The 21,291-nt window shown below is 45.2% G+C and overlaps 1 protein-coding gene across 12 annotated transcripts in view; it reads left to right on the top strand.

The window, feature by feature from the left end:
- TANC2 (tetratricopeptide repeat, ankyrin repeat and coiled-coil containing 2) overlaps positions 1 to 21,291 on the top strand; it is a 702,540-nt gene that overhangs the window by 99,568 nt on the left and 581,681 nt on the right. For 11 of the 12 annotated variants that reach the window (XM_089774011.1, XM_089774012.1, XM_089774016.1 and 8 more), the window contains one exon: positions 754 to 817. The exons of the other annotated variant lie outside the window; for it this stretch is intronic. The gene's annotated coding sequence lies outside the window, so the exon portion shown is untranslated. The remainder of the gene's footprint in view (positions 1 to 753; positions 818 to 21,291) is intronic. 12 annotated transcript variants of the gene reach the window in all.

Below are 21,291 nucleotides of genomic sequence, written 5' to 3'. Positions count from 1 at the left end.
CGGTTTGCCTGTGTAGCGCCTATCAAAGTTAATTCGAACTAACATCTGTTAGTTCGAATTAACTTTGTAGTGTAGACATACCCTTAGTGAATAGCCAGTGAATAAGTTACTCGGTAAACATCACTCTTAATGGGTGATGCTTACTAGGTAATGGTTAACTAGCTCTCAGGGAACAACTGGGCCATGGTTGGAGGGCTGCTCTAGCTCTTCTGGTCCCTCTTGTGTGGCTGGAAGTGGGGCTGTCAACTCTACTGGCCTTTCATGGGTCTGCCACTTAGGCCCCGCACGGGCTGGGAGCTGGCAGTCCCATGCAGGGCTGACAGCAGCAAGGCTGGAATGGCCACCCTGCCTGCCCCCGTTTAATCAGTTAACCAGTTAAACTTAATGTTTAACCCATTAACTAATTAAACGTGATTTTACATCTCTAGTTTATATTGGAAGAAAGACTACATTATACTTCTTTCATTCCTCATGTGAAAATCTTTGGGGGAAGAGGAGTGCTTTAGCTGATCAAAGTTAATTTTGATGGGTCAAAGTTTTACAGGTATGGAATTTTAATGGTGAGGAGGACTAATAGATGATAACTGATGCAGCTTTTCCTGGGATATTAATGTGAGCTATGACTTTTATGTACACTTTCTTCAGTGGGATTTAATTTGAATTCCAAAATGTGAGATGTAGTGTGCCAGATAGTTAAATGCAATATTTCAAGCAGCTTAGTACTAAATTTTGTTGATTTTTTGTTTCTTGCAGGATTTTTGGTATATGGAAGAAGGCACTTATCTCGTAGAAATTTAACTCAATTCCAGATTTCAAGGTAAGAGGGCCTCCGTTTCCCCCCTCTTATTTATTGAAACAGTGAGACGGTTCCTTCAATACCTGTGGTTTTTATATTCAAGTATATGTTGTTGTTTGATTATTGAAGAGGTGTAATGGAGTAGGTGATACAATCTTCCTTTATTCATTTTATAGTTCTGACTTTTTTTAGTTTCATAGTTCTATGCCACTTTCCCAAATCTATCTTCCTAACTAATGTGTAAGCTTCATTCATCTTTTTTATTAGAGAGAGTGGAATAAAAACTGAGTAGAATAAAAATATATTCATGCAGTATTCTAACTTCTTCCTGTGCTTGTAAACATCAACATGTTTGTTTTTAATTACTGATAATGTAATTTTAAGATTAATTTTATAACACTTATAAAAAATAGTATAAAACTTTTCCATATATACTAAAAGCTTCCTTCAGTGTGTTTTGCCTCCATAGCAGCAGCCAGCCAAGCCTGGCTTTCCTGAAAAAAATTCCAATCTTTATTACAGAATGTTAGGTTAACATATTGGCTTAATAATTTGTCTGTTTAATTCTCAGCCATGTCTCAGGACTGCATTTAATGTTTTGGAGAGATTTTTCCTCTCAGTTCTGCTTTCTTTTCTGAAATGTTTGTGGTGACTGGCTCTCCTACAGGTTTGAGAGAGACATAAGATGTGAAAAGTCAAGGGCAAAACAGTTGATACTGGATTCAATTAGTAACAAATTAAAGGAGAATGATATAATTAATTCTAATAAACAAAAAATTCTCTCCTGAGAGCAGCAAGTTACAGGATTTGTGCATATGAATCTTATTTTCTGTTAATAAAATGAAGGACCTTGAAAGTTTGTACTGCCAAGTGAGAGCTGAGCAGTACAAAATATATATTTCTGGGGAAAGACTGAGGCTGGGAATTTGCTGGGGTTGCTCTGTGATGTAATTCACAAATGTCTGCCTATAGTACTCATGCAATGTAACTGGGAATAATTTACATGCTGGCAGCTGTGTGTGAGCAGCCCAGCAGTAGTACCTCTCACAGCAAAGCAACATAAAAAGCATTGAGGGAACACAACTGTTCATCAGTCCAGCTTGTACCTTGTGTTAATGTCATGAGCTACAGGCCAGTAGCTTCCTTGAGTGAGCCAGAAGAGGTCCATGTGGGAGAGGGGAGAAGGATAAACCCAGCTGCTTCTTTGAGGAGTGTGAGCGAGTAGTCGACTAGTTGATTAACCAATGCACCTAGGCTTATTGGTTAATCTAGTGGATTGCTTACATTTCTCTCCCCGCCCCCCCCTCCCGGCTGCTTCTGCATCAGAGGCAGTAAGGCAGGGGAAGCAGGAGCCGGTGCTGGGGGGAGCTGGCTTAAAAGTCAGTTCCCCCCCAGCACCAGCTCTGCAGTGCCACTTGCCCCACTCCCATGCTGTAGTCTACCCCAGCAACCTCCCTCAGCAGCCTCTGTTGGCAGGGAGCTTACACCCCTTGTGGACAGGGCTGCTGCTACCCTGTGCTGCTGCGTCTGTAGCAGAGGCAGTCGTGTGTGGCGGCAGGCAGCTCCTGCTTGGCACCCCGCACTGCTGCCTCTGGTACAGAGGCAGCAGCATGGAGTGGCATGTGACTCCGCAGGAGTAGGACTGGATTGCACTGGCTGCCGCCTCTGCCCTGGGGATTGTAGAATAGTCGACTAACCTCTAAGAATTCATGTGGTTAGTCGACTAGTCTGCTATCTAACATCCCTAGTGGCCACTGTAGATGTTTCAGTGCCCTGCGCTTATAGCTGGAGATTTACAGCAGCAATTCTCTGGGTGGAAATGAGCATGCAGTGCTGCGTCTTGATACTGCGAGTGTGCAACCGATGCACACCGACAGCTCTGTTCCTTCTCTACTGCCCAAAGCTTAGGTCAGAGCATAGCAGCTCTCCTCTCATAATATTTTCCAGAAGAGATATCCCCTCTAACCTCATCTTTATTAACCTAATATTTGAAAAAAAAAATCCCTTCCTCTGTATCCTCACCCTCACCTTCCATCATGCTGGGCTTCACCAGTTTCAAAAGATGTCTGACTTGCAGGTTTGCCATCAAGGTTCTTTGTAAGGTGTGCACCGTGTGAGAGTGCAGCCCTTTTCTGAGCCCTGCACAGAGTCCAGAGCTCCCCATTCAGGCACGCAGCTCAACTGATCATCTGTGGGAGGGGAGGTGGGGCACTTGCCCTTTTAGAGGAGCAGAAGCAGCAGCATCTGGAGAAGCTGGCTCAACCCTCTACTCCAGGGCTGGGCAAAAGATGATCTGTGGGTTGGATCTGGCTGCAAGAGCTTCAGCTGGCTTCTTGCCTACCTCTCCCCCGCCCAGCATTCAGGGAAGCCGGATGCAGGGCCACGTTTGTGTGTTTGTGAATGCTGAGCGCCTGGAGGGAGGGGAGACAAGTTTCTCATGCTGCCCCTGCTATCCAGTAGCCCCCAGTGGCCAGTTTCCATGTTTGCAGGCCAGGCAGCATGTGTAGTGCCTCTCCTCCCTCATCCCCTGGGCTTACAGCATTCAGTTTAGAGCAATACACGTGGCTCCTACAACTCTTCCGAGCATGTACAGGGGCTGGAAGGCAGGGACCCAGGCTAAGGAACATGCTGGCTTGGAGCCCCAGCTGGCACCCCAGACCTTCTTTCCCTGGTTCCTCTAACCCTCTGCCCCCCTTCTGCTCTCCTACCCTATGTAACCTAAACCTTCTGCACTCCTGCTCTAGCCTCCATACACCTTCCCAGACAGTGCATTCCTTCCTGCACCTTCCTCAGATCACAACCCCCTTTCAGGTATTTCACCTCAATCCTCTATCCCTGGTCACAGCCCAAATCCCTGCACCCCTATCCCAGGTCACAACCCCCTCTCAGACCTTGCAGCCTAATCCACTATCCCTGGTCTCAGTCCAAATCCGTGCACCCCCTCCTGCATCCCTGTCCCAGGTCACAATCCCCTCTCAGGCCCTGCACCCCTTCCTCACTCCAGACTGTTGCCACAGATCACGATTGCCTGCTTCACTCAAACTCTCTCCCAGATCCCTAAATCCAGTCCTTTACCCCAAGCTGCTTGCACCCAACCACCATCCCAGAGCCCCACACCTCCTCCATAATATAATGGAAGAGTGCGGCCCTTGACTACTTACCAAATTCTTGGAGTGCCCCCCCATCAAAAGTATTGCCTACCCCTGTATTAATGGCTTAAGGTAAAAAAGAGAAAGATTATTTTAACAGAATTGTTTTGAGTGTTGCAGATATCTTAAACACTGACCTTAGTGATTTTTTTAAAATCCTGTCTTACTAATTAATACATTGTATACTGTATTGAATTAAGGCCAGATCTTTAGTATCTGGTAGAATTCTGGTTCTTGAGAGTCAGAAGCAGCAAGTGTGGTGCTAGCTATTTTGTAGGATGAAACCTTATTTGCAAGATCTTTGAAACATGCATCTGTCTGTTAGAAAAGGTGATGATACATGTACTCTAAGGTCTGAGCAGGGCCGGCTCGAGCCATTCCTGAGCCCTGGGCAGCGGGCGTGGGATGCATGCGCAGCTCCGCCCCCAGGTGCACGGCGTATGCGCAGCCCCGCCCCCTGGCGCGCTGCATACCTTCCAGCTGCAGTCGGGCACGCGGCGCCCCTTCCAGCTGCCATCTGGTGCCCCCCATAGGTTGGCGCCCCGGGCGGTTGCCTGGCTACCCCCCCCCTTCATCTGGGTCTGACGGGTATCTGTGTTGGTCTGTAACTAAAAAAACTTTTAAAAAAATGGGCCTGTAGCACCTTAGACTCACAAAAATGTATAAATAGTATCATGAGCTTTTGTGGACACAACGCACTTCTTCTGCCAAGGGTAGTGTTAATTTTCTTTTTATTTAATTTAATATTAAATAATCATAAGGAATGCTCCTTGTTATTTATCTTCCACCCCATGGACTACTTAAAATATATATTTATATCTACAATTTTTGTTGGTGGGTGCACATCCATATACTACCTCAATATCGGTGGTAAAAATAAGAAATTTCAATCCGCCCAAAAGAAGATTCAAGCTACCCATGGATGGAATCTTATAGGGAACACTGTTCTCCATACCCATTTTCGATGGCTATGCTCAGTGTATCAGATGTCTTGGGGACACTCATGTTCCCCAAAAATACCCCAATTGCACGCAGCTATCAGTGATGTCACTTAAGGTTACCTCCAGTTAAAAATTTTCTTCCTGGAGAAATCACTAAGACTGGTTTATCCAAAGTGACCTCAGATCATGGTCTCTGTCCTTCACCTTCTCAGAATCCTCCAACTAAGAAACTCATCAAATAAAAAAAGACAGCCCTTACCAGGGGATGATTTCCCTTCAAAAAAGCAGTCTCCCATAGCAAAGTTCACCTCTGTACTGATGGCACCATCCTTATTGAACCAACAGGCACTGTGTGTGTTTTGTATGGACAAGTCCCAAGGGTCTATGTTTGCTAAGCAGCCATGCCCTCCATCAGGCTCAAAATTCAAGAGCAAAATAGCCATTCTAGCACCAAAGGTACTGCCAGTGACCCTACTGCTAGCACTGAAGGAACCCACTCTGCAGCCTCCTCTCAGCTGCACCTTTGGTACAGAGGGCGACCAACCCCGTACTGTCATTGGCACCGATCTTCACTGTACGTCACCCACTCGCTTCTCATTCAGACCTGGCTTTATATTCAATACCGATCACTCCAATTTACAGTATTCCTTTGGTATATATGGTCATGCCAATTCTCTTTCAGAATGTGATCTGAGGAAGTGGATCTGGCCCACGAAAGCTCATCACCTATTAAACCATCTTGTTAGTCTTTAAAGTGCTACATAGTTTTTCCTTTTGTTTTACCAAGATCAGACTAACACGGCTATGTCTCTAACACTATTCCTGTGCACCAGGGGCCTAGCAGACTAATTACACCAACTACCTCTGCTTCTCCCCCGTCTCCCCCCATTGATAGACTTGACAACCATTTCCATGGCTGTCACCCATTCCTCTCCCTGCGACTTGAGCAGGATGGGATCCATGGGCCCCCTAGAACTCAACAATCTGCTCCTTCGGGAACACAGGCAGTTGCATCACAGAAGCAGGAACCTCCCACTCACCTCACTTGGACATACCTCAAGATGATACGGAGAGTATAGAGGAGGCTCAGGAGGATGACATCATGCCTCCTCCACTCCTGTCATCATCATCATTGGATGAGACTATCATACCCCCATCCACGAAGACTGGAGACTATTTTAAATCATTCCAAGGCCTTTTTGAAAAGGTGATAGATGCATTGGATAGCTCTCTTGAAGAGTTACTTGAAACACAGCATGAATGGGCTGATATCCTACAGGCCTCCCCTTTAGCAAAGATAGCCTTGCCAATAAATGATGCCATAATGGAGCCTGCAAGAGTAATTTGGAAAACTCCTGTATCATCCCACCCTCTTCCAAGAGGTCAGGTTGAAAGTACTATGTGTTGGCCAAGGGAGCCAAATTCCACACTTCCCATCTTGCCCCAAATTTATTAGTGGTAGATGCAGGATATCATAATGGCAAACAGACCCAATACAAAGCAACTGCCTATGACAAAGACTGGAAGAAATTAGACCTTTTTGGCAGGAAATCATACTCTTTTGCCTCCTTGCAGTTCTGTATGGTGAACTACGCCACCATACTGGCAAAATACACTTACAGCTTATTTGAGAAAATGAGACCTTTTTATTGATCAGTTGCAAGATGATAGATAGTAAGGAGAATTACAGAGCAAATCTATGAGAAAGATCGTTCATGGCACAGACAGTTCTACAGCAGTGTTTCCCACAGGACACTTTGGGAAAACAGCTAGTGGGCCTGCACCACTTTGTTTACTCAAAGGGTCTGCAGCCACAGAGTCTCGTGACTCCCATTGGCTCCAGATCGCCTTTCCAGCCAAAGGGAGCTGTGAGAAGCAGCGGCCCAGGCCATGCCACTTCCCTGCTCCTGGTTAAGGGCTCTGCAATATAAAGCTTATTTGAGCCTACAGTGTGCAACTGCTAGGATTTTTAGCAGTTACACGGTTATCTTTCTAAACAGATTTTTGTGCCCCTAATAGTGATTGTGTTAATGGTAACATATATGTGGGTGAAGGAGAAAATGTTTAATTTTTCATTTGCTTCCTCTTGTTAACTTGAGTCAGGTATGTTTCTAGCAAGTAATCCTAATTGCTTCACAAAGTTTGTATGTCTTTGTATGTTACAGTTTAATCTAAAAGGCTAGGTTTCTGAAATAGGTTGTGTTAAGGGGAGAGTGTAGAGTATTTTAATGTAGGCTGCGTTGATTTTAGTAAGAGCTTTTTTAGAAAAAGTTCCATAGTGTAATCCATAGGATGTGTCTGCATGTAAATGCACAGCTCAGGTTCAATTGATAAAATAAGTACTTAATTTTAAAATGTGTATGAGATAGGGTTTTTTTTATGTAACTTGCAATTTAGTTATAGTCCCCCCTAACAGATAAATTATTAAGTGGAAGTATCCCTGGCTTGGATTACTGGTCTCTTTCCAATACCAACACCTGCTATTTTGCATGCATAGATTGTTGTCTGTTGAACATTTTAACTGACCAGTTGCTATCCAAGTTATGATGTCATATTTTTTTAATAGAAGTTAAGTAATGAAAGAAGCTGCATGCCCTTTCCCCATTCATTCCCTAGGGAGACAGCTAAAATGTAGAATAAATAAGCTGATTCATTGGTGTGTAAAGTAAATAGACTGTAATTCCTGGACTGGGAAAAGCAAAATATATTGTCAAGGTGTACAGGACATTCTTCTAGAAAGTGTTAGAGAGTCTGACCATACTATATAGTCACTAATACAGAAATGGAAATCAAATTGTGCAGAACAGTAAATCCTTGTTTACAATTAAATCTCAGTTTCTGGATCAGTGTATTTACTTTCATTGAAAAATATTCAGAGGCTTGACTTGTTTCTGTTTTAGATCATTATTAGCTTCTCCTACCAATGCCTCAACCCTACTATTGTATCTTTACATTAGGTTGAATAGTTTTCCCTAATATAAGCCCCAGCATCTCAGTAGTAAGTACTTTAAATGACTGGAGAAAAAAACCCTTTTCAGAATGACAGGTTCATACTAAGAAACATAAAGCCCATTTTAATTTTAGGGCTGCAGCATATAGGAGTAAATACTTTGCAGCTAGTAAACTTGTGTTAGTGTGGGACTAGAAATGGATGTGCATTTGGGAAAACATGACTATGAAGTTTCAGTACAGGCAGTCCCCGGGTTACGTACAAGATAGGGACTGTAGGTTTGTTCTTAAGTTGAATCTGTATGTAAGTCGGAACTGGCGTCCAGATTCAGCCGCTGCTGAAACTGATCAGTTTCAACAGCGGCTGAATCTGGACGCCAGTTCTGACTTACATACAGATTCAACTTAAGAACCCCAGGCATCCCCAAGTCAGCTGCTGCTGAAACTGATCAGCGGCTGATTCCAGGAAGCCCGGGGCAGGGGCTTCTTGTAGTCAGCCACTGGTCAGTTTCAGCAGCGGCTGACTTGGGGATGCCTGGGGCAGAGCAGCTGGGGTGCTGCTGGGTTGGTCCAGTAGCGCCGCCACTCCTCGGTGCTACTGGACCAACCCAGCAGCACCCAAGCTGCTCTGCCCCAGGCGTCCTGATTCAGCCGCTGCTGAATCTGACCAGCGGTGGCTGAATTAGGAGCCTGGGGCAGAACAGCTGGGGTGGTGCCCGGTTGGTCCAGTAGCGCCCAGAGCGGCGCTACGGGACCAACTGGCAGCGCCCCAGCTGCTGTACCACAGGTGTCTGGAGCAAAGCCACGGAGCACGGGGGCAGCGGGACAGCCCAGACGCGCCATGGCTGTCCGCTGCCCGCGTGCTCCGCGGCTTTGCTCTGCTTTGCTCCTCCCCCCCCCCGGTCTGCAGACCAGGGGGACGGGGAGGGGGGGGGGCAAAGCAGAGCCAAGCAGAGCCAAGCCGCGGAGCGCGCGATCAGCTGACAGCCCAGACGCTCTGGGCTGTCAGCTGGCCGGGCGCTCCGGCTTGGCTCTGGTTTGCCCCCCCCTTCCCCCTTCCCCCTGGTCTGCAGACCAGGGGGAGGAGGGGGGGCAAAGCAGAGCCAAGCCTCGGAGCGCGTGGGCAGCGGACAGCCCTGTCCGCTGCCCACGTGTTCCGCCGCTTTGCTTCCTCTCCCTGGTCTGCTGGAGACCAGGGAGAGGAACCCCGTTCGTAACTGGGGGACTGCCTGTATAAAGGAGAAGCAATTTTCTACTTATCGATCCAAATCTGTAAATACAAGTTGAACCTTTCTAGTCCAGCACCCTTGGGACCTGACTGGTTCCGAACCAGAGAATTTTCTAGACTATGGGAGGTCAATATTGTCTAGCAGTATTATCAAAACCTACTCCTTATTAGGCTGTTAGAGAACATTTAGGGGTAAATTAGAGCACAGAACACTGAGAGCTAGGACTGGGGGCTGTAAACAAACTTCATGGGGCTGCAAGAAATTTAGCCCCACCCATGAAAAATGGACATCCAGCTAACTAAAAATCATGTCAGACAACACATAAGAGTTCTAGACTAGGGAGGTTCAGCTTATATGAGATGGTGGATATGCTTCTGTCCCTTTTGTGGTTATTTCCCAGTCTCCATTTTGCTGCACAGATCCATGGCTGTACCCACGCATGTCTTTGACATGCAGTGAAAAAGATAGTCTTTAAAAAAAAAAAAATTTAAGGAGATTTTGTGATGGTTGTTAAGGGAGTTTTTTGCCTGCAATACCGTGTTCATTCTGCTTGTAGTCACCGATCAGTAGTCTGCTTGCATTCTTGGCATTCAGAACATTCATTCATGATGAAATTCTGTACACCATAGAGTCTCAACCAAAGACTTGTGAAGCTGATCCATACCCTTCCTGGCCTGTGGCAAGTAGATTTCAACTTGGAAGAGTTGGGTTCGGGTGATCTGCGCATGTGCAGATCTCCGGACAGCGCGACTGGCGAGCGGGGCTCACTGCAGTTCGGCGAGCCCTGTTCATGAGCAACTGGTGCTACTCGTTCAATACTCATTCATGAAAGGAATCGTCTCTTCACTTTTCAGACATGCAATTGTCTGCTCAGTGCTTAAGAAATCCATTGTGTATATATGAGTGTGGCCAACTACTGTCCAGTTTCTAGCAACACATAGAGGAGCTAGCCACAGGCCAACTACAAGCTTATATAATTGAAGTTAATATCCTAGGCTATGTCTACACTATAGCCTTTTCTGCAAAAACATATGGAAATGAGACAAAGCGTGGAATATTGCTGCACTTCATTTGCATAATTAACGAGGCCCCATTTTTGCTCAAAAACCACCTCTTGCACAAGAGCCGTTCTTCCGGAAAAAAAATGTGGAAGAACAGCTCTTGCGTAAGAGGTGTTTTTTGCGCAATAAGGAACTGTGTTGATGGCTCCTTTTTGTGCAAAAGCCTCTTAGGAAAAAACAGGCACTCATTAATTATGCAGATGAGGCATGGCGATATCCATGCTTCGCCTCACTTACATATGTTTTTCTGTAAAAAGGTCACAATGTAGACATGGCCCTAGACTTGACATAATCTGGGTTCAGGCCAGGACTTGGAACTGAAGCTGTTTTAATAGCAGCGGTGGAATATTTCCTGGAGTCAGTAGATAGAGGTGACTCCATCACCTGTATCTCTCTGCAGCATTCAATGCTATTTATCACAGTATGCTGCTATTTTGGTTGAGATGTAGTAGTTATATAGGGTGACAGACACTGTATATCATTTACTCACAGAACAACATCTGAGAGAAACTGAACACAGACAAGACAGGTTATGAAGGGGGTGAGGGCAGTTCAGAAAACACGGTATTCTGAAGAGTTTGCAGCCATGTTCCAGTCTTATTAGATGGTATGGTCCCACGATTGTTCAGTTTTCACCTTAATACTGTTCTTGGATTCATCACGTAGCAGGACCAATGAGTAACTTTCTGCTATCTCTCATTGGTTAGGTGACTCTGTCCCAAACTTGCAAATGATGAGTGGCTTCAGTTATTCACCTCGAATAGAGCAGTAAACTATATCTTCAGGGATTAGGAAACTCCGGCTGGTATAGATAACTGCAGCAAAACTGGCTACTACCAATACATCAAACTTGTCCTCTGCTCCCTATGCTGGTTTCCTATAGAAACCAAATTAAGTTCATGATATTGGTCCTTACCCTGGGCCCAAGCCAGTAAGTACCTTGAAGTTATCTAGAAGATTACCAAAAGTTCTATGATGAAAAATGGAGTTAACAAAAAATGGAATAGTTATCAATAAGTTATCAAATAGTTATAATAATGGGCATGAAAGTGTTGATTCTGAGATGAATGGGACAATTTATACCTTTACAAGCAGTTGTTTCAGGTCTTCCTCAAACTCAGGAAGATATTGGCTCTATTCACGTCACACTTTTTAGGATTTCTTTGCCACTCTAGCATCTGGAGGCATACTTAATTTTCCTCTGATGAAAACTGACCTTCAGAACAACAAGAACCTTGAAAGAGGTTTTGGGATGCTGAGCTGCAGAGTTTTGTAGTTTGTGAGCTGTATATGTCTTTAGCTCAGCAAGAAAAGACAAAAGCAAAGAAGTCTGGTGCAGAAGAAAGCCTGAAGCAGAAGGTATGTTTGTATGTCTAGTATAAATGGTAGCAAGGTCCACGCATGAAAGAAGCTGGTACAGTTTCCTAGCTGAGAAAGCTGGAAAAAAGTATTTCAGTACACTGCTGCTTGTTTGATCATATAATTGTAGCCTGGGGATCCAGCACAATCCACAGATTATGATAGGAACACAATAGACAATATAGAACGGCAATTAAATTATTATTTCCAATCTAACAGCATCACTGTAGTTTTAACTGGATTGAGCTTCAGCCATCTAGTTCTCATCTATGGCCTAATCTCTCCACAAAACAGCTTCCTAGTGTTCAGCAGCGTTCATTGCATGAGGCAAAACATAGGACATACAGCATACTGAAAGAGCTGCAGCACACATCACCTTACAAATATCTTGGCACTTTATTTATTTTGAACATTGGGAGAGACAAAGTTTGAACCTTGTGGAATTCCATGGCAGTGCCCTCAGTGAGGAGGGCAATTGTTCCACACCATTCTCTATAAACACCCATCAAGGAGAGAACAGAGCTATGTATGAAGACTACTAGCCACTCTTGCTGCAGTCTGCATGTTAATCAACATCTCATGATCAGTGGGATTGAAGGAAGCTCTTAGATCAGTGGTAGGGAATTTGTGGTATTCTGCCTGTGGCTTGCTCAGTTTGCCTCTGCCTCTTATGTGCTGTGTGCCCTTCACTTACCTTCTCCTCTCTCCCAGAACTTCTGGAATGCTGCAAATCAGCTGATTCACACCCTATCCCTACTCCTCCCTCTTCTTCCCAGAGCTTGAACATCATGAATCACATGAGTCACAGCATCCTAGTATTTCCAGAGTGGCACAAATGAGCCAGAAATGCTAGAAAGGAGAGGTGGAAAGAAGGGATGGGGCATGCTCGAGGGAAGAGGCTGGGTGGGTGTTTGAGGAATGGGATGCAGTGGGGGATGGGTCCTGCAATGGAGGGGGAAGGTCAAGCAGCCATTGGAAAAATGAAAAGACACATATTTAAAACAAGGGCACATCTGTGGTGCAGGTAGTTTGCACACAACATTGTGAGAGCTGTGTGCTCTCTCTGCTTTGTTATTTTTGCCAGCAATTTAATTTGCCAATAATAATGGATACTTTGTGTTGAAAAGGCATGATAAAGAAGGAGAATCGAGTGCAGAATTTAATCTTATTCTTGGGATCACGTTTAGTGCACTTGTATGATTTCAATCTTGCGGCCCACAGAGATGGAGGAGGGCCACTCAGGAAGACTACTCGCTAGCCTTGGTTACCCATCACTGTTTTAGATGTATATTAAAAGCATAGGATGAGATTGCCTGCCTAAACAATGTGCATTGTGTCCCATGCCCAATTGGGTACCAGATCGACAAGGGGTCATGGAGGCATTTCAGTGCCAGTGGGGCTCGGACGTAATACCAGTGGTGTATACTTATCCTCAGTTGTAACCCTAAATGGTCAAGTCATGAAAAACTACAAATATTGGTGAATAATTATAAACCGCCTCCAAACCTTCATAAATATCAACATTTCTCCGTATACAACTTTGAAAGTCCCATGATAAATGTGTGGTATTGGGGGATAAAAGAAGAAAAAGCATAATCTACAATTATTTATTTAAAACATACCTTGTATCACCACATAAAAACCTCTTCAGTTCACATTTTCTTTCTCCGTTACGGAGAGTTAGTGAATAAATGTTGTGTATATGTGTGAAAAATTGCCAGAGAGCCAAGAAAGGAATATATTACTTGAATGTTGGGTAGAATGGGGAGTTAAGACCCAATTGAACAAATTACTTAAGTATGTGCCTAACATTAAGCTGGATAGTAGGCCCACTTACCTTAGTAGCATTAATCTTATGCTAATTATTATAAGGAAAATATAGTTCAGACAAGGGATTTGGGGAAAGAGGATTTTTGTCAGTAGAGATCGAGAGGAGAGACAAAATTTAGCAATTCCATAGAAAAGCAATAAGGTTAATAAAATACGTGTGTGAGGGAAGGACGATAGAGGACAGAGTGTGAAATTAAAATACTGCAAGGTGAAAATGCTTTCAGGCTTTAAAGAGGATATCAGAAACAACAGATTTTTAAAAATTAAAATTTAAACTATATGGACACGATTTTATCCTCTGTATGGAAAATATGAATCTCACTGATTTCAGTAAGACTTCTGTATATATAACCTGAAAGATCCAGATCCAAATTCAAGGGGTCTAATCCAAGAGGCAGTTGTCTGGGACATATAAGCTGGATGCATACCTGTCTGAGTTATTGAAATGGTGTTTACAATAGAAATTAAAAAAAAAAAAAAACCTTGAATTTTCAGGTGTCAAGGAATACAGACAATTTTGTTTCTCACATCTCATCAATACTTTACTTTTTTCCATTCATAGTTTATTGCCTCTCATTTATTGACATCATATGGACCATGGAAGTTAAAGTACTAAGGCTATATTTTACTTCATGGTCAGTTCTGCGGGTGTGAGAAGGGAAATTAAACTGAAAAATTTCAGCAAAATGTATACCAATATATCCATTATTGGTGGCGTAAGAATCTTTCCCAATTCTGATTTTGTTTGATGAGAAAGCACCCTAGAAGCAGAGCTCTGTCCAATTGACTGATAATAGGAGGGGAGCTTTTCAGCCTGGTGGACATTTCCTTTCTTCATTGGCAGGTTATCATCACAGATATTTGCTTTTGGACCCTGTGGCCATTATGAGTCTTTCTCAGTTTGTCACACAAATGAGGAAGAATGAGCTCTACAACAAAAGGTCATGGCAGATGCTGAGCACGTTGAGTACTATTAGCTTCATTAATTAGTGCCCATTTTGTACAGGTAGTGCTAGGTCTACTATGTCCCTAAAAAGGGAACAGCATGTCACAGAAAGACCTTGTGACTGTTTCAGAAGTGGAACTTTCCCATTGGAAAATGAAGTTGAGTCTGTGTGCAGCACTGACTCAGCTTCTTTTTCCAATGGGAAAATGGGTGTCGCAGTTCTCCAAAAAGAGCCTTATTGCTGCAATTTTAATGGGTCTGCACTATACACACCCACATCACACATCATTTGAAAGCTTATTTTATGTAAGTTTAAGGGAGGGATAATGTGAATCTGTCAAGTGGTGCCAGAAGTCTGTAGGCAAGGTGAAACAATGGTACCCAAAATCAGAAAAAGTGATGTTGTTTTTTGAAGCAGCTTCAGAAACACTGCAATATGATTGATTAAAGTTCTACTGTAAGTTGAAAAATAACTCTTAATATGATGTTTATTGGTCAAAGCTACCAAACTGCAATATATTAAATGATTTTATTGGTTTTGCATGGGCAAATAACTTATTTTTCAGAAATGATCAAACTGTTTAGCATGGTGCAAATATGGTGAATGTCAACGTTTTGCAATATACTTTCACATCACATGCTTAGTTGTCAAGGTGTCTCAGAAGTGATTAAATAGTTTTCTATATTTTCAGTTGAAATTTGCTAAGCAGAGTCCCACTACAGATTGTGCACTGGTAGCATGCACATACAACAGGGAGTCCTGTGGCACCTTAAAGTTTAACAGATTCATGTAGGCATAAGTTTTGGTGAGCAAAAACCCACTTTGTCAGATACATGTACATAGTTTGTGCTATATAATGATGGGTAGAAATGTACTTGAATTCCTAATGTAACATTTCTCCATTTAATTAGGTTTTATATATACAATGTGGCATTTATTCTGCATGGCTGAATTACAAATTAAGACCTTGCTTGTACATGCAGTACTAGCCAGTTTAATTCACTGAGACTAATGCATAGATCAGTATAAGTGATAGAGATGGCAATACACAACTTTGTTTTATGAATATGCAAAAAATATGAAAGAAAGGAGTGGCCTAACAGAAGTTAGACAAAGTCTGCCATCAAGTTCTTGCCGTTGCACTGAAGAGGTATGAATAGAAAGTTACAGCTATTACCAGCCATGCCACTAACAATATAACAAAATCATTTAACTCTGAATCATATCTAAAGGTGCTTCTCAACACAGCTGTTAAACTGCATATAATATTGAATGAACAAGTGTCTCCAAGGAAAATAGCAGATGCTGGTGAAGAATATATGGGTGATTTTTGTAAGAGGTCCACTTGATTCTGATGGGACTACATAGCTTCTACAGCACAGTCAAGAAATCTGGCTCAAAATACTTGCTGAAATGGCCAAGACGACCGAATTAAAGTCTGACAAGGAAGGGATAATCACAAAAGCTATCATTTCAGAATTTGTTTTCTGCAGAGCCTTGTTTTTAGTAAGATACAGAGGTGATATTTCAATAGTGACTGTTCTTAATTACTATATACAAACTGCTTATATCCCTCTTCCATGCTGATGGAACAGTGGAAACAAAATATGCTAGCAGAGCGGGTTATGCAGAGAGGCCAGGAACCTCTGGGGTGACCACCTCAGGATCCTGACACTCAGCTGACCCTAGAACAAAGAAATTGCCTTCACTGGTGCCGAGAGCGCAATCTGCAGCGGCACCGGTTACTGCGCTGGCTCCGCAACTGACCAGTCAAGCGGCACTGGTTTCAGCGGCGCCAAACCCTGCGGCACCAAATGCTGATGCACCGGCCTTGGCTCCGCCAGCACCGGCTGCAACATCGGTACCGTGCACGGCATCGGCATCGGCACCGGCAACACCACCTCCGGAGCTGACCTCCTCGGCACCGAGCCGCCCTCAGTCGGCACTGACCTCCCCAGTTCCCATGGCAACCAGTGATGCTTCAAATACAAAAGAGCTGTCTCCTTCACCAATTTTTTCTCCGGGACCGTGTCCCTCACTGCCAAGGCACCGGCAATATCGAGGGTATAGTATCTCTCCTATCCATGTGGCATACAGGCGACACAACTATAGGGACACTGTATATGTAGAAATACTACAGTCTCCATCGCGTTCTCACTCACCCAGATGGTCACCAAGTCACAGATCACCTAGATGATCACCACGTCGCGCTTACTGTATACGTCACGGTAACACTCTGTCTTCGCGACACTCCTCCCCGATGCGCTCAGAAAGATGCTATGGGCACTCTCATAGATTGTACGATGATCGCTCCCACCATGACCGCATTTCACTGTTCTATAGAGGATCTTCCTGCGCCTGTTGATCACCCAGTGTTCAATACTTACCTCAACAGCCACACCGGTTGCGCTCACCTCCTCTATCGAAGAGTCTAGCCATCCAGCACGACCAATCGGAACCGGAGGAAAGGCAGCTTTCTGAACCAGAAGACCCTCAGCCAGAAACTTCCCCAAGTGATCACTCCTCTTCATCACCAGACAAGACGGTGATTCCAGGCGACACCTCTCCACCGGATGACCTGAAGCAATTCCAGGACCTGTTCGAGAGTAGCAGACACGCAAGAGATATAGTTGGGAGACATCGCGATTAAAAAGCACCGTCTCCTAAAAAATCTCTGATCACAACAGCGTGCAAAGATCACTCTCCCTTTTGACGAGGCGATTATGGAAGTAGTGGATGAAATATGGCAGACCCCGACATTGGTTACGCCAACAAGTAAGGCCGATAGAAAATACTTCGTGCCGGCTAAAGGGTTGGATTTTCTCTTCAATCATCCCCAACCCAATTCACTTGTAGTTGACGCGGCGCAACGCAGAGCTAAAACACTGCAGTACAGAAACACACTTCCAGATAAAGACAATAAAAAATTGGATATTTTTGGTAGAAAAATGTACTCCTCGGCCACGTTACTGCTATGTATTGCAAATTATTCGGCCCACCTCTTGAACCATAACTTCGACAATTACTCAAAATTAGCGGCGTTATTACATCTCCTGGGTATTAAGAAACCATTATTGAAGGCCATAGTACAGGAAGGTTATGTTTCATGTAGTACTGCACTGCAGATTGCCATGGATGTAGTGCAGTGGTCTCCAACATTTTTACACCCAAGATCACTTTTTAAATGACAGAACAAGCCTAGATCTACCGCCCTGCCCCTTCCTTGAAGCCCCGCCCTCCCTGTTTGCCTCCCCTCCCGAGGGAAGCCGGCGCGTACCTCCCGCAGCACAGCCAAATCTCTGCAGGCGCCTGCCCTAAAGCCAACCCCCCGCAGTGGGGCCAAACCCGCACGAGTGCCTGCCCCGGGACCAAGCCGCCTCCCCCCCTCGGGGCCAAACTCCCCCGGCGAGGTCAAACCCCCATGGGAGCCTGTCCCGGGGCCAAGCTGCCTCTCCTGCGGCGGATCCAAATCCCTGCGGTGGGTCCAAATGCCCCTCCCGCTGCGCGGACAAACCCCTGCGGGAGCCTCTCCGGGCCAAACCCTGGGGTCAACCCCCGTTCCCACAGTGCAGGGAAACTCATCCCTCCCAGGGAAGCTGCTGCACTCGTCCTCCGGGGCCGACGCCCCCTCCCCCAGCACGTGACAGAGTTGTGAGAGGGGAGCAGGCAGCGAACTTCCAGAGCCCCCGGAAGTGACGCAGGCTTCACTCAGGACTTCCGTTCGCCCCGCGGGAAGCCGGCACTACACTAGAGGTAGGTAGTGGGGCTTCTTGGGGGTGGGGGAAAATGGAGGGTGGGGGTGCCCGAGCGCCTCTCGATCGACGGGTTGGTGACCATGGATGTAGTGGATACAGCCACACGGGCCACTGCTACGGGTATTGCCATGAGAAGATCTTCATGGCTTTCTTCTGAAGGAGCCCCGAGAGACCTTCAGAGTAAGGTCAAAGATCTACTGTTTGACAAGCATAAGCTCTTCGCTGCCAATACCGATGAAGTTCTTCATTCGGGCAAAGACTCTCAGACCAACCTACGTACACTAGGGATGTACATGCCTCCCTTTAGGCGTAAGCGCAACTATACCTATAAACGTAGGTATGACTACACTTTTCAAAGACAACAACCTTGTGCCTTAGAGCACCAGCACTTCCGACAACATCCTCAATGCAAGTGGCCTCAACCAAACCGCTCGTCCAATCAACCTTTGACAAAGCAGCAGATTTGACTTTCCTGTTAAGAATGTAAACATGACTCCCATAATCAACGTGGAACACAATTCTCCCCATCTTTTTCACCATCGTCTGAAGCCATACTACCACCACTGGTCCAACATCACCTCAGACAAGTGGGTGTTAGAAGTTGTAGCGTCCGGTCTCTCCATCCCGTTTGTCTCCATTCCCCCAACTACCCCACCAACTCTGTCCATTTTCAGGGACCCCTCTCACAGGCAATTGCTGAAACAGGAAGTCCAACACCTACTCACCACTGGTGCACTAGAGAGGGTGCCCAGGCAGTTTTTGGGGAAAAGGATTTTATTCTGTATACTTCCTTACTCTGAAGAAGACAGAAGGATGGAGACCTATTTTGGACCTATGCAAGTTAAATTGCTACTTTTGAAAGCATCGCTTCAAGATGGTGACCCTAACTACTGTCATTCCATCATTGAACAAGGGAGACTGGTTTACAGTCCTCGACTTGCAGGACGCTTATTTCCACATTGCAATGTATGTGGCACACAGACGTTTTCTCAGATTCCAGCTAGGAGATGAGTATTTTCAGTACAGGGTACTGCCCTTCGGTTTGGCATGTGCTCCCAGGTTTTTCTCCAAAACCCTAGCGGTAGTGGCGGCCCATTTACGCAGAACAGGGGTGAAAATATTTTCCTGCTTGGACGATTGCCTTGTCAGAGGGCACACATATATAGAGGTGAGCCAAATGGTGACAACAGCATCCTGAATATTTGTGTCCCTGGGCCTTCTCATAAATGCACAAAAATCATCACCAGAGCCGACTCAGGACCTGATTTTTATAGGAGCACGACTCAACTCAAATGCAGCATGTGCTTACTTACCAAGGGAACACTTCGGGGCGATCCAGGACCTTATACACACACTGATGCATGCTCCCACGAAACTCACATGCGTTTGCTTACAACTGATGGGCCACATGGCTGCTTCCACCATTGTGGTTCAAAATGTAAGGTTACATTTTCGCTGCCTCCAACATTGGCTGGCCACGATTTACATCCCTGCAAACCACAGCATCCACAGACTGGTAGCAGTACCGCTGCATGTGCGAGAATCTCTCCAGTGGTGGACCGAGCCAAACAATCTCATGGTGGGCATTCCGTTCCACCGCTCGCAACCCTCAAAGCAAATAACTATAGATGCTTCTCTTACCAGTTGGTAAGAGGACAACCTAACGGTCCAAGATTGCTGGTCCAGACGAGATGCTGTTGCATATCCATGTACTCGAACTAAGGGCAGTATGACATGCATGCAAATCTTTCCAGTCCCATATAAGAAATACGATGACTAGAGTCCTCACAGACAATATTGCAACCATGTATTATATCAACAGACGGGGGTGCCTGATCCCGATCTCTCTGTGCAGAAAGTATTCACTTGTGGAATTGGTGTATCCACAATGACACTGTACTCATAGCCTCCTATTTACCAGGGGCCAACAACTCTATTGCAGACTCACTCAGCAGGCGATTTTTCCACAATCATGAATGGGAGATCTGCATGGACATTCTGAATCGTATATTCACCCAATGGGGATTCCCGACAATAGATCTGTTCGCAACTTCAAACAACATGAAGTGTTCCAACTGTTGTTCCAGGGTGGGAATAGGACGTCACTCATTGGGAGATGCCTTTCTCTACCATTGGGGGGACGCCACTGCTATATGTCTTTCCCCCAGTCGTTCTAGTGCCCAGAATCCTGGAAAAAATCAACATGTAAGCAGCTTGAGTAATTCTCATAGCCCCAGCGTGGGCTCGCCAGCCTTGGTACTCAATTCTTCACCAGATGTCGGTGAGGGCACCGTACACCCTGCCTCCTCTTCTAGATCTCCTGACCCAAGACAACGGATTACTGTGTCACTCAAGGCCCGAAATCCTGCACGTCACGACATGGATGTTAGTTGGTTCAACGCTTCCGAACACCTCTGCTCACAGCGAATCAAACAGGTATTAATGCACAGCAGAAAGGATTCTACACAGGCAACATATTTAGCTAAGTGGCCAGATTCCAGGTGTGGTTTGGGGATAATAACCTGGATCTTCACACGGCAACTTTATCCCACGTACTTGATTATATACTACACCTCCATGACAACGGCCTTGCAATAGCCTCCTTGCGAGTGCATCTAGCAGCAATTAGTGCTTTTCGCCATATGGAGGAGGGTTTCTCCTTATTCGCTCACCCCACTACAAAGAGGGTTCTGAAAGGGCTCACAAATCTCAACCCACCATGAAGGCAGCCTCCGTCCTCGTGGGACCCTGACCTCGTTTTGGAAACTTTGACCCGCCCTCCTTTTGAACCCTTAGCCACAACATCACTACACATACTTACCATCAAGCTTTTGTTTCTGCTAGCCTTCACTTCAGCTCATAGAGTAGGTAAGATAGCAGCCTTCATGGTATCGCCACCATATACTTTATTTACTAAAGAATCAGTGACGCTGAGATCCCACCCGGTGTTTGTCCCAAAGGTCTGTTCTGAATTCCAGATCAATGAACCGGTTGTCCTCCCATGCTTCTACCCTAAACCTCATACTTCGATGCAAGACGCAACATTGCACACACTTGATGTAAGGAGAGCATTGGCATTTTACATCGACAGAACGCGGGAGTTTAGCAAAACGGATCATCTGATAGTGTCACTGGCGGATCGTTCCAAGGGTCAACCCTTGACTTCCCAGCGCATTGCGAGACTGAGTCTCCTGCATTACTATGTGTTATTCCATACGGAACAAACCCCTTCTATACCCACCTAAGGCCCATTCCGCCAGAGCAGTGGCCGCTAC

Source organism: Pelodiscus sinensis, chromosome 29, assembly GCF_052426305.1.
Source record: "Pelodiscus sinensis isolate ZL-2025 chromosome 29, ASM5242630v1, whole genome shotgun sequence".
Taxonomy (NCBI): Eukaryota; Metazoa; Chordata; order Testudines; family Trionychidae; genus Pelodiscus; species Pelodiscus sinensis.
This window is presented reverse-complemented; position numbering and strand designations above follow the sequence as displayed.